This window comes from Vulpes lagopus, chromosome 15, assembly GCF_018345385.1.
Source record: "Vulpes lagopus strain Blue_001 chromosome 15, ASM1834538v1, whole genome shotgun sequence".
Lineage (NCBI taxonomy): Eukaryota > Metazoa > Chordata > Mammalia > Carnivora > Canidae > Vulpes > Vulpes lagopus.
In genome coordinates, this window is record NC_054838.1 from 8,508,558 (window position 1) to 8,522,274 (window position 13,717).

A 13,717-nucleotide genomic window follows, 5' to 3' on the forward strand; every position below is an offset into this window, starting at 1 on the left:
GTCAAAATAAGTAAGTGCAGGACCTGGAAATCAAACCCATTTGGTGATTCCCCAGACAATGTTTATGTGTCTCCTTCTCAGAGTCGGGCATCAAGCTGGGCCCTGGGGTGGGGGTGGGCAAGAGAAGCAAGCTCCCTGTCCTGCTGGGGCGGACAGACCCAGTTCCAAACCTAGGAGTCCTCTTTCTGCCTTTCTGGCTCTTTCTGGTTTCTTTCATCTGTATATACTCTTCTGCCAACGATGAGCACTTTCTCACAAACAACTGTGTTATCTCGTAAGCAGGGATTATTACTACATCTCTTTTTTAGGGTTGCCAGTTGAAATACAGTGATGTTTGAATTGCAAATGAACAATGAGCAATTCTTTAGGATAAGTGTGTCCCAAGCAATCCTCAGGACATACTAAGAAATTTTTCATTGTTATCTGAAATTCAAATTTAACTAGGTGTTCTGGGTTTTTTTTTTCTTTCTTTCTTTTTTGTCTTCTCAATCTGGTAATGCTACACTTTGACAGACAAGGAGTCAGGGGCTTAGTGAAAGCAAGCTGAGTTAGAAGGCTTGCCCCGAGGGCACACAATCCATGGGAGAGCCCCCACCAGCCTATCCAAAATTGGCTAACTCCTCATTCTCTCTCAAAGACTCTGCTTCTGGGCCCAAGCCAATTCCTGCTGTCTCCATCCATGTACTCTGAGGATTATCTTGCAGTTCAAATATCTCCTTTACCTCCAGCGAAAAAGTTTTCATGTCTCTATTTAATTACTTTTTAAAATCTTTTCTGATTATAGAAATGTGTACCTGCAAAACCTTCATTACAATGGAATACTACACATCTGTGAAAAGGGACAGGTTTCTGCTACACACAACAACCAGATTAGTGAGTTTTTGTGTATTTATACACATCAACTTAGAGAAATGATATTGAACCAGATTCCAGATACAAAAGAGGAGGTCCTGTATAATTCCATGTATATGAAGTAACAAAATAGTGAATAATGATTCTTGGGGGGATGGAGTAGTCTGACTACGAAGGGACGGTGAGGGAACTTTTTGGGGTTTTGGTAATGTATATTTTAATTTGGCTGAAGGTTACATATGTATATAAATAAATAAATCCAAGCTGGTTTTTTAAAAAGATTTTATTTATTTATCCATGAGAGACACACAGAGAAAGAGGTGGAGACACAGGCAGAGGGAGAAGAAGCAGGCTCCTCGCAGGGAGTCTGACCCCGGGATCACACCCTGAGCCTAAGGCAGATGCGCAACTGCTGAGCCACCCAGGCGTCCCAATCCAAGCTGTTTGGTTGAGATTTGCACACTTTTCTTTGTAGATTATACTTCGATGAAGAACTAAAATAATAATAATACACACCCACTGTTGAAAACTAATGAAGTACGGACAAATGTAAAAGAAAATAAGAAGTCTGTGTTCTCACCCCTGGGAGACTGACTGCACAAGCAACATCCTACAGTGTATCCTTCCAGATATTTCCCCAGCAGCATTAACTTTTCATGAGCATTTCCTACGAAAGGACTTCGGGAGCTAGTACCAATCACTAGACATACTAATTTATTTAGGAATCTAAATTTCTGGGCAAGTCTTTCACTTACCCAGAAAGCCCTGACACAACTAGATTTAATTTGACCATTTTTAGAAGAGCATGGAACAATTAACATCAAATAAATGGAATTAAAATCAAATTGAACACAATCTTTCAATGATACGACTTAGAATTTGATTTTAAGTACAGTAATGAATATAAAATGAAAGCGTGAAGGCTGAAAAGAGCTCCGGGGGCCTCCTGGGACCCAGAGTGCCACCTGCTGGTCCCGGTCCTCAATGACACCCCGCCGCCCCATCAGGTAAAGCAGGGCCTCCCCACTTACAGGCCCCAAATGTGTGTGATACCTCCTTTCCTCGCATATACGTTTGTGTCTCTCCCAGAAGTCTCGATGCTTCCCTCATGTACTGCACAGTTCCTAAATAAATATTAATAAATATTTGTTAAAGAATGAATGAAAGGATCGATGAAGGATGGACAGACCAAAGGACAGAGGGGCATTCTTGTGCATCACTATGAAACAAGGAAGTAATCTCTGCCCTACTCAATTCTTTGTTTTTGTTTTTATTTATTTATTTAAAATATTTTATTTATTCATGAGAGACACAGAGAGAATGGCACAGACATAGGCAGAGGGAGAAGCAGGCTGCCTGCAGGGAGCCCGATGTAGGACTTGATCCTGGGACCCCTGGATCATGCCCTGAGCCAAAGGCAGATGCTCAACCGCTGAGCCAGCCAGGCGTCCCCTCTTTGTTTCTAACCAAAATGATGATTTGATATACACATATGTACTAGAAATGATTACTGGCCAAACTAATATATCTCTTCACATAGTTACCGTTTTGTGGTGAGAGCACTTACGTTCTACTGTGAACATATTTCCAGTATTTAACAGTCCTATTAAGGAGAGCCATCATGCTGCCCATAGTCATCCTGCATTACTGCAACTCTGTGCTCCTTGACCAACATTTCCCCCACCTCCCCGCCCCCGTTAACCATGGTTCAACAATGCTGCTTCTATATATTTGACTTCTGCACATTCCACATTTAAGTGAGCATGCAGGGTTTTCTTCTTTCTTCGTGGGCTTTCTTCGGGAAAGCAGATAACCCATGGGGGAGACCAGACGAATATGAGGGATTATGATGACAACCCAACAGCAGAGGGTAGAGGAGTCAAACAGTGACCAGGGTGAGCAGCGAGGCTGCAGAAACAGGCAGTGCGTTAAAAACAGGAAAGAAATATATGTGAAACGTCTTGAGCCAGACACTTAATAGGCATCTTTTCCCTTTCCTCTTCCTCCTTTGCGGTCCAGCTCACAAGTCCTTTCCACAGGACCTGGCAAGCTAGACACAGAGATGTGTCCTTTCCTGGGCCCACTCAGAGGTGGGGTGATGTTCGATGTTTGGTACCAGTTCTGAAGAGGCCAGGGTCACCGTGCCTGCGGGTGTGAGCTGGCCTGTCAAAGCCCTCCTGAGTTAGGGAAGGTGGTTTCTGAGACATCGCTGTCAGGCTGTCTGATAGCGAGGTGCCCATCTGAGCGTGTCCACTGTTGACAGCAGTTGACGAGCGTCACGCTGGTCTTGCTTTTAGATGCTGCACAGTGGGGCTCTGGCCTGCATAAAGGCGGTGCGATGCAGCGGAAAGAGTGCGGACAAGGGGTCGGGAAGGCTGGGCTCACTAGCTAGGTGACCTTGAGCAAGTCAGCTTGCCCTTGCTGGCATACAAACCATCTCATTAGGACGGCGTAATGAGATAATGCTTGGGAAAACACTATGTGAACCAAAGCACTAGACCTCGGTTAAGGTGTAGCTGTTAACAAAACCCCAAATGAACATTAGACCCCAGATGTGACCTGAGTGAGCTCCAAAACTACAGGGAGTGTCGCCTGCGTTGGCCTGGACCCAGCTTTTACTTATGGAATCGAATCCCATTTTAGCAGTTATATCACCATCTTATTCACATGGAGCTTATGGCCCACCAAGACCCACCTCCTGCTGGCTTCTTAAAATATGGGCTGCGCCCCAAAAACCACTCTTTCTTTGGGCAGTCGACCTTTTGAAACTAAGTGTAGACTTTGTGTTACATTTGCACTAGGTAAAGTTAATCTTATTGCTCTGGCCCTCTATAGAGGCTATTAAAATTTTTAATTTTAATTACTTTGGCAATTCCGTATGCTCTCTCTCCCTGCCAACTTGATGGCAGCCCCCCATTTCAACAGTGTACAATCCATGCATTCGTTCATTCAATGCATTTGCTGAGCACCTCTCGTTGCCTAGACAGTGATAGGAGTCAGGAGATACAGAGGATCTATCTGATAGAGGGTGGCAAGTGCCCTAGCAGTGGTCACGGTGCCATGGCTGCTAGAGGCTCAGAGAGCAGGGCATTCCTTTTGCTGCCAGCAGCAGTGGGAAGGTTTTCCAGTTCAGAAGATTTGGCTGTGGTCAGAGGCCCTTCTCCTCTTCTTTCTGAGCACACCCTCAACTATATTTCCAGCCCTGATGATTCTTGGTGTTTCCATATTAATGACCAGGTCTTTCTTCCTGGGCAGGTGAAGAGATAAAGTCCATTGTGACAAGCCTCTCGTGATTTCCTCCACCTTCCAAGCAAAGAAACTGCAGGTAGCAATAGCTAGCCTCCTCTTACCTTTCTACTTCCTCCCCTCCTCATCCCCTGGCCAGTGAACACACTCTTTCTGCAAATATTAGCAGAATTCCTGCTGTATTGGGCTCCACTGCGTCCTCTTAAATCCTCTCTGAGTCCAGAATCTCCACAATGGGGAGCAGGTGCCTTCTCCACTGGGGGGACCCTCTCCCCTAGCCCTTTCTTCTCAGCCCAAATGAAGATCTGAGCCTCAGCATCCCTATAGCCCTGGCTTTGCACTCCCAGGCATGACGTAAAGGTGCTAAGGGAGGGAGGAAAGTGTGAGATGTCGACATGCCTTGTCCTCTGTGTCCCTTCCTTAGAAGAGTGCTGTGATGAGAAAAGCCCAAATTCTGAGTAAAGAGACACAGGCTTGAGTCCCAGGTCTGCCACCAACCAATGCTGTGCCTGTAGATACCACCTGCAGAGCAAGCTCTAGACCAGATCTTCGGGTCCCCATTCAGCTCTAATATTCTGACTCCTTCTATGCTAATCCCTAATTCCTGGATGGATCTTCCACCCTCTTCTTGTCTAACTTTATAGAGGAATAAAAAAATCTTACAAAAAAGAGGCAGAAGGAAGGGAAAAGAGGTTAGCCAGCCTCCCTTCCAATGCAGCACATGCTGGCAGTGAGCCCCCTGATGCTAAAGACCAACTGCTAAGGGCTATAATTTCAGGATCGCCTAAGATTCCTCCTCACCAGAAACTCAATTTCTTTTAGGCCTGGCCTCATCTTGTCCAGACTCAAGTTCCATGCTAATTGTCAAGACTGGCTTGAATTATTCATGGGATTTCTACACGGGAATGGTTTGGGGGATACTCTTTGCAGATGTATTCATCCTTACAGGCCTTCAGCACTTCTCTGGACTGAGCCATCTGGATAGGAGTCCCTTCATTTTCTCGGGCCTTGTTTCCTCACCCGTAAACAGGAAAGGCTGTTCCTCCCAACTCTCCAGCACTGTGGTTCTGCCGTGGTGGGAGCCTCAGCCTGTGATTCCACATGCAGCTCGCAACCAGCAGCAAGCCAGGGAGACACACACGCACACACACACACACACACACACGTACGCAAAAAGGATGCCATCTGACGATGAAATGCAAAAGGAATTATGCAATTAGCAAAGGATGTTGATCACACAACATGTGAGCCTAATTGCAGCACATGCACATGTTTGTTAAATTAGATAAATACGGGTTTGCAGTCACTCTGGCACACAGATTGAGCTGTAAAGTTAAGGAAAATATAGAAGCTGATTATGAGACAGGAGCGATAAACACAGGGTATGTGCGCTAGGCCGATTAGGATTATTAACCAAGTCATCACCTCGCACCTAACGTGGAGTGTTCTAGGAGCCCCAGGCCCGTAGTCTGATGACTGCAAAGTCATCATGTTTCCTAGAACGTGAAACACACCCTTCACTTTTACACAGCACCTCGTCACCTGGGGAACTCCAGCGCCTGGGACTGGTTATATTGGCTCACCAACCCACCCAGTGCACGCTGCTGAGGCAGGCAAGGCTTCGCGTACTGACATAGACAAGAAAGCCTGGATCCTCACCATTCTCAGGCTCTCCTGAACCTGTTATGAATGATAAATTTTGAGCAGCCCCGGTGGCGCAGCGGTTTAGCACCACCTGCAGCCCGGGGTGTGATCCTGGAGACCCGGGATCGAGTCCCACGTCGATCTCCCTGCATGGAGCCTGCTTCTCCCTCTGCCTGTGTCTCTGCCTCCCACCCCCCCCCCTCTCTGAATAAATAAATAAATCTTAAAAAAAAAAAAAAAAGAATGATAAATCTTTCGGCCCAGGAAGCAGCTCTTATGTGAGTGAAACTATCAGGCTCGGACCATCCGTGGAGAGGTAGCTATAGTGACAACCTAGCTTCTGGAGACAGCCCACGTGAATTTGAATCCTGGGTCCATCATTGATTCTTTGATAAGTTAGGTCAACTCGTGGTACCCTGGTTTCCTCAGTTCTGTCCTGGGGACAATAGTATCACCTATCTTGTGGGGTAGATACAAGGGTTAAAGGAATTATTAGCTGAGAAAGTACTAAGAACACTGTCTGGCACGTAGTAAACGCCCAAAAAGTGGATTATTTCTTCCCATTTAGTTTCCCCTCTTCATCAGCTCATTTGTTCAACCAAGTAAGGGCCCACTACGTACAAGGCACCACGCTAATGACAATGAGCATAGCAGGGACTTGTGCATGCATGCACGCACACATATAGGGGTTCCATCGTCACACTGGGATTAGAGAGGAAGCACTGGCACACAGGTAAGTGCAGTGAAGTTACGTGTGACGTGTACTATTTAAGTGTTACAAAATGTGCCGGGGGCGTCATTTCTGCAAAGCCACCAGAAAAGGATTCATGGAAGACAGGCCAGGATGAGATTTTAACAGAGAGGAGACTGAGTAGAAGGATGTGTAACATTCTAGGCAGAAGGTGCAGCAGCACAGGCAAAGATGCTGAGTCAGAAGATCCAAGGCAGGGGGCACCTGGGTGGTGTAGTGGGCTGGCTGCCCGACTCTTGGTTTCGGCTCTTGTCGTGATCTCAGGGTCATGAGATCGAGCCTTGCATCGGTTCCACACTCAGCACAGGGTCTACTTGGGATTCTCTCTCCCTCTCCCTCTGCCTCTCCCACTCATGCTCTTTCTCTCTAACATAAATAAATCTCAAAAATAAAAAAGATAACATTTAAGGAAAAAAAAAGATCCAAGGCAACATCAAGGTATTGCCAGAAGTGATGGGTGAGGCCAGAAAGCAACTTTGAGGTCCTCTGTGGCTGGGAGTGGGGATCTGGGGTGGGAGGTGGTCTCAATTTCAAGCCCTGAGTATTAACTTTATCCTGTGAGCCACAGAAAGTCCCTGGAACATTTTAAATGACACATTTTAGGAAAAAGCAGTGTTAAAGGAAGATGAATCTGGCAGGGTGAGCAGGAAGGATAGAAAAGGAGAAGACTGGTGACAACGTGAGCTAGGAGGCTACTGCAGTAGTCCAAGCATGAAGTCACAGGGGTAAGAATGAAATGTCAGGGACACTGAGGAGGGCAAACTGGCAGGACTCAGTGACCAAGAAGACGTGCTGAGCAAGGATAAAGAGGAGGAAGAGGCGACTGTATGGTTCTGAATGTGAGTAACACGGACAGAAAAGGAGGCTTGATGGTCAGCGAAAGATTCTGATTCCCAGTGGCATAGAGTAGAAGCTCTGAACAGGGGCTTGAGGGTGGAACAGTTAGGGATTACCTGCTATGCTATTTGCTAGCTGCATCACTCTCAGCCAGTTTTAACCTCCCAGAGCTTTTCTCATTTGCAAAATAGGAATAAAAACAACATACTTTTTACGGATGTAAAGACTAAGATAATAATGTGATGATAATGTAAAGCACTTGCAAAGTACCTGCCCAAAGAGAGCGTGAAGTACATGCCCAACAAAAAAATACCAGGTATTTTGTATACCCCAAATAGACGATACAAAAATACTTAATGATACACTGCACTCAAATTCTCTTGAACAAATATTCACACTTTGATGATTCATAAGCTCCTTCCAGATCTTGCAGAACCACCAACATCACAACATACTGTCACTATGTGAAAGCCCCAAAAAAGCACTGGTTAGCACATACTCGATTCAGGTTAAAAATAAACCGGCTCACTGTACGGCTTTAGAGACAGAAGGAGAAAGAGCAGTGAGGAACAATCCCTGCTAATGGAAGTGGACTGTGAATTCGGGTAAATTCCTCCCGTATTCTCATCAAAGACCCCATCATTTTCCTCTTCACGCCTCTCGGGCAACACCGGCTTCCACATACCTTCTCCTGATTTCCTGTGACAAACGTGGTGAAGATGATGCCGACCAGTCAGCTGGGGAGTGTGAACTTCAAAGGCCTATTGACACAGCTGCAGGCCACTGGCTAGGGGCCAGGGGGGCAGGCCTGTCTGCAATGCTTGAGCCACACCTTGAGAGCAGCAAAATGGCAAAGGGACCAATAAACCATCCCAGTTCTTGGAGGGAGCACTGTTATCTAGGCCACAAAAATTCAACGTGCCAAAGCAAACTGGTTCTATCCAATGGGCCTCCGGAGTTTGGAAATTACAGACCTAAATCATGGTCTAATCCATTTTCTGTCACTGCAGAGCTCAGCTCACAGCTGATGTCCTGTTGCAGGCAACACCGCCCTTGAGCCAAACTGCTGTGAAGTTTTCAAAAATACCCGGAACCCTCTGAGACAATCCTCTACGGGTCCAAAAAAACAGAAAGCAAGCTATGAAGCAGCCCATCAGTCTGCCAGACTTCAAAGCCTGTGCCTTTCCCAGTTTTCAAGGGGAACTCACCATCAGCATTGAAATCAATCATACACTGTTAGAAGATTCGGGCAATCGAGTCTGCTCCCCTCCATATCGTAGGAGAAGTGGCTGCAGCTCAGGAGCTGGGCGGCGTGTCTAAGATCACACAGCGCGTGGCAGTTCCCGTGGTGGAAATCAATAAGCTATTGGATCATATTAAAAAGATGATTTCCTTATAATCAAATGACGATTAATGTTTTCAAACACTTTTTTTTTTTTTTTAACATTTGTTGACTCAGTTGGTCCCCATCATCAATGAAGTCTTTACATCACTGACATTTCCAGCCCCTTTCACAGAAAAGGAATCTGAGGTTCAGAGAGTCTATACATGGCTTACCCTAGGCCACAGAGCTAGCTAGCGGGTACCACAGCCAGGGCTAGAGCCAGAGTCCTTGGCTTCTAAGCCAGTTGGCCAGTGCTAACCAAATCCAATTCGATGCCCCGGGCCGCGCCTAGAGCAATTAGGTTGTTTATGTGCTAGAAAAAGAGATACAGAAGAGCAGAGAGCAGAAGAGGCCATATGTACGAATAGAGCCCACAAATTAGATGAGAAACCTTAAATTATGATGCCCTTACTAATTCTACTAGGAGATAAGAGTATGTTATTTTAGAGCATTTTTTCTCGTTCAATGTATCTTTCTCAAGCGTTTCTGTAAATTAAGTGTCCCCCCCCCCCCAGAAAAAATGATAAAGCTAGTGGTAGGTTTCCAAAGGCCTGGTCCACAGCGGAGCACTGAGCACAGCTGTACCGTTGCAGGGATGGAGGGAGGTAGCACAAGAAGGCAGAGGATGCAGACCCAGTTGGTCAGGAGGAATGATTTCCTGGCCAAACAGTCTGGCTCCTGGGAGCCTCTTTCCCCAGAGTGATTACAAACCAGAAAAAAATAAAAACAAAAGCAAATACTGATTTGTCTGATTATAATAATGTACGATAACTATTACGTGCTGCTTACCCTAACGTGCCAATGTTGTGCTAAGTCCTTTACGTCCATTATCCCATCTTACCCCCAGGGCAACCCTGCAAGGTGGGTACTTTGATCCCCGTTTACACTGAGGAGGAGAATGTAGGGCTCAGAGAGGTTAAGTAATTTACCTAAGGTCACACAGATGTAATGATGAGGGGACTTTGAACCAAGTTCTATTTCCTTCCAAAGTCCTGAATTGTATCCACATCCTAACCTCGTGCAAAGAAGTGATCGTACTAGATGCCTCTCCCTTCTCTAAACCCTGGGTTTTCCTAAGAGGGAATCTAGTCATCTAGGACATGACACAGATAGGACATTATCACAATGTCGCCACGACAGTGAGCATCTAAAAATTTTGGTTAACCAGCATCTTTCCCTTTTTTAATAATAATTTTAAAAAGTATCATTTTGTATTATTCAAACCAACTTAAAAACAATTCTAGATTCTTACTTCAAAGATGGAACTTGGAACAAAGCTTAGCACTATTTAAAAAGCACAAGTAAAAGTCTCCATTTTGTGGGCAGATCCAAATGCAATTACTGCAACCGATTTCTATACTGCCAAATACTGAGAGTTTTTATTGAGCATTTGCAGTTAAAGCTGAGAGGAGAGCTATTTACTTCTTTTCCGAGGATCCTGAGTGTTTTGACAACAAAATGAATTATGTAGGTCCTGGTCAATCTCTGTTCCATATGATAAAGCAGCACAGTGAACAGCTGATTTCTACCAAATTATATGTGGGTATCGTTGAGATATATTAGGTCAGACTAGATCCTGGAAACCATGAATTTATGGGGAACTCACCAGTGCCAAGGAGGGAGAAGACGCCTGCCGGAGGAAGAAGGGGGGTGTCGGAGGGCTCGGTGACAGCCTGTAACGCTGTGGGGGGATGCCCCCCAGCCTACCTTGGCTGACCAGGAACCTATTCTGTCTTCCCAGCTCCCCACTCCAGGACACAACTGCGAGCCGGCCAAGATTTAACTAACTCACGTAGGCTGACTTCAGTGATCATTCCAGGAGAAACCAGGCCTCTTCCAGGGGCTCTGAAAGCAGCGGTTTGAAAAGGCTCAGAAGGAAAGCAAACGATTTCTCCAAATGAAGGCCATGTCCCTGGAAAAGAAAGAGAGAAAGAAGAGTGGTAAGTGAAAAGTTGGCTTTGTTGCCATGATCCCAAGGGCAGCCACTGTGCCCTGTGGCTGGTGCCAGCACAGTCCCTAGGCTCAGAGCAAGTGACCCATGCATGTGGCTGAAAGGAGGAAAGAAGAGAACTTGAGTTCCTAGGGAAGAAAAATACCCACAGAAAATTAAATAAGTAAATAAGTAACTACAATAGAGGAAGAACATGGAAAAATGTCATGTTAGGGGCACCTGGGTGGCTCAGTGGTTGAGCCTCCGACTTCGGCTCAGGTCAAGATCCCAGGGTCTTGGGATTGAGTCCTGCATGAGGCTCCCCAAAGGGAGCCTGCTTCTCCCTCTGCCTATGTCTCTACCTCTCTTTCTCTGCATCTCTCATGAATAAATAAATAAAATCTTAAAAAAAAAGTCACGTTCCCTAAATTGAGGAGTGACAAACAGGTCTCACATTTGCAGAAGAAAAGCAAAATAATGGGACGCCTGGGTGGCTCAGCGGTTTAGGGCCTGCCTTCAGCCCAAGGTGTGATCCTGGAGTCCCAGGATGGAGTCCCACATCGGGCTCCCTGCATGGAGCCTGCTTCTCCCTCTGCCTGTGTCTCTGCCTCTCTCTGTGTGTCTCTCTCATGAATAAATAAACAAAATCTTTTTTAAAAAAAGCAAAATAATAGTGATAATAATAGTAGTTACCACTTGCTGTTCTACTGCTTGATCTGGCAACACAGTAGGCATTCAGGTTACTATGCTCAAGTAAATGAATAGATAAAACAGAGTTGTGAGTATGGGAGGAGAGTGAAAATAGTATTTAGCTAAAGTGAAAAAAAATTTAAATGGATGGTAATTACAAGTTCATTTTCTCCAACACTGAGAACCAAGCAGGTGTGAGGCATTGAACTTGGCACTGATCATGAAGAGGTTAGAAGACAGGGTATCTTCTAGGTTTGGTGAGATGGCACTCAAAACTAGAGCGTTATTAGGGGGATCCCTGGGTGCCTCAGCAGTTCAGCGCCTGCCTTTGGCCCCGGGGCAAAAGGTGTGAGCCTGGAGTCCCAGGATCGAGTCCCACGTCAGGCTCCCTGCATGGAGCCTGCTTTTCCCTCTGCCTGTGTCTGCCTCTCTCTGTGTGTGTCTCTCATGAATAAATAAATAAAATCTTAAAAAAAAAAAAAAACTAGAGCATTATTCAATGAACCAACATTTATCAAGCCCCTGCTCTGGGCCAGGCACCCAGCTGGGCACTGGGGGGAGAGAGAGATAAGGAAGTCCCTCTCCCTGCCCTGCAGGAGCCCACAGTGGTATAGGAGGGGTGTCTGTAACAGAGATGGATGTACAGGGCTGTGATCAAGACAGGGAGAGAGGAACCTGTCTCAAGGGGATCACGACAGTCACCCTTCCTCACCAGACTTCAAACAAAGGGTTATAATTGCTGATCAGGAAGGTTATGGGATTCCTCCACTGATTGGGACATTTTCCTTTTTTTAAGATTTTATTTATTTACTCATGAGAGACACACAGAGAGAGAGAGAGAGAGGCAGAGACACAGGCAGAGGGAGAAGCAGGCTCCCTGCAGGGAGCCCGACATGGGACTCGATCCGGGGTCTCCCGGATCAGGCCCTGGGCCAAAAGTGGCGCTAAACCGCTGAGTCACCAGGGCTGCCCAATTGGGACATTTTCATGTGATAAATTCCTGCCCCCCCTTCCCAGGAATCTGTGTGTGTGTGTGTGTGCGTGTGTGTGTGTACAGGTATATATACATTTTAATGCTCTAGAACCTGGAAAAAAGTGGGTTCTTCCAACCTACAAATAAGCACTAAGACTACATGATCCTCAGCTCCGTGACGATTTTAAGATCAGATGATACAATAATACAACGAGGGCAGAACTCAGACTCCAATTCTATAGAAGGGTCGTCAGTATTTTGTGTTCAATCATCCCCCAAAGCATTTAAAAAATTTAGATGTGGTAATTGCTCGATATGTGGCAGCAACTGTTGCTGCTGCAGCTGAGTCCGGGGCTGCAAGCATCCATCCAGGGCTCATCAGTTGAGAGGTCTCCCCAAAGGAGGTCAAGGAGAGCTGAGGGGGACGTCCTCTTACACAGCTGCCTGCCGCTGCCAGCGGGCTCCGACCAAACCTAGCTCCGCGGTGGGCACAAGCCAGCCCCAGGCTGTCCCACCTCCTGCATCCCTTATATCCACCCGCTTTAAACCCTGCCCAGGTTGGACCCACCACAATTCTTTTGGGGACAGAGTAACTAGTTAAAAGAACCCCGGGGGGAGTGGGATCTGGTCGTGAGCAGCTGTGATCTAACCCAGCACACGGGGATCTGTGCCATTTAAAGCTCTAGGCAGCTGTTTTGTGGGGGCCGTGCCAACCCAAGCTGCCGAAATAGCACAACCCTGCGTTGCCCCCCGGGGCCAAACGTGGGAGGTGTGGCACCAAGACAAAAAAGTCTAGGAGCCCCCCAGTTAGAGCACCTCCCTCGCTAGCCCTGGGCCCGCCTGGCTGGGAGTGGGGTGCTGCTCTTCTCACCTCCTGCCACCCGCCACCTGGATGAGGCTCTGGTGATGATGGAAACACCCTGATTCCCAAATCCCGAGCGTTACCTTGGAATCTAGACACGTCGGGTGACACTCATCTTTCCCCCTTTACGTCTTTTCTCCTTTTTGAGTGCTTGACACATTACACAACACGTCTCCCTCCGAGTTGTGCAAACCATAAGGGTAGCAGCAGAGAGTTGAAAAACTGGTCTAACTTCAGTGAGACACACGTTACACAACATGGTGAGCGAAAGACCAGAAACAAATGAACAAATATTCCCTTGGATTTGATAAACTAATGAACGGTAAACACATCTGGTGGGAAAGTCACAAAAAAAAGATTTCCAGCCTGTCCTTCTCCTCCGCCTTCCTTCTCGGCTCTGCAGTGACCCTGGAAGTCTCCAGCAGTCTTGCCGCTTCCCTTCGCATTCTTGCTGAGCTTCACATCAGCACACGATACGGGGTTGAGGGGAAATGCTTCAGCTTGCTTTTTTTCTTTTCTTTTTTTTTTTCATTACCTTCACAGAAAAG

The 13,717-nt window shown here is 46.5% G+C and overlaps 1 long non-coding RNA gene across 1 annotated transcript; it reads right to left on the reverse strand.

The window, feature by feature from the left end:
• Positions 1-1,179: 1,179 nt before the first annotated feature.
• Positions 1,180-8,674, reverse strand: LOC121476009. Its single transcript, XR_005983862.1, has 3 exons — positions 8,539-8,674; positions 1,884-1,976; positions 1,180-1,346 (listed from the first exon to the last, which is right to left on the reverse strand). It is a non-coding gene; the product is annotated as an uncharacterized LOC121476009 (long non-coding RNA).
• Between the last annotated feature and the right edge of the window lie 5,043 nt (positions 8,675-13,717).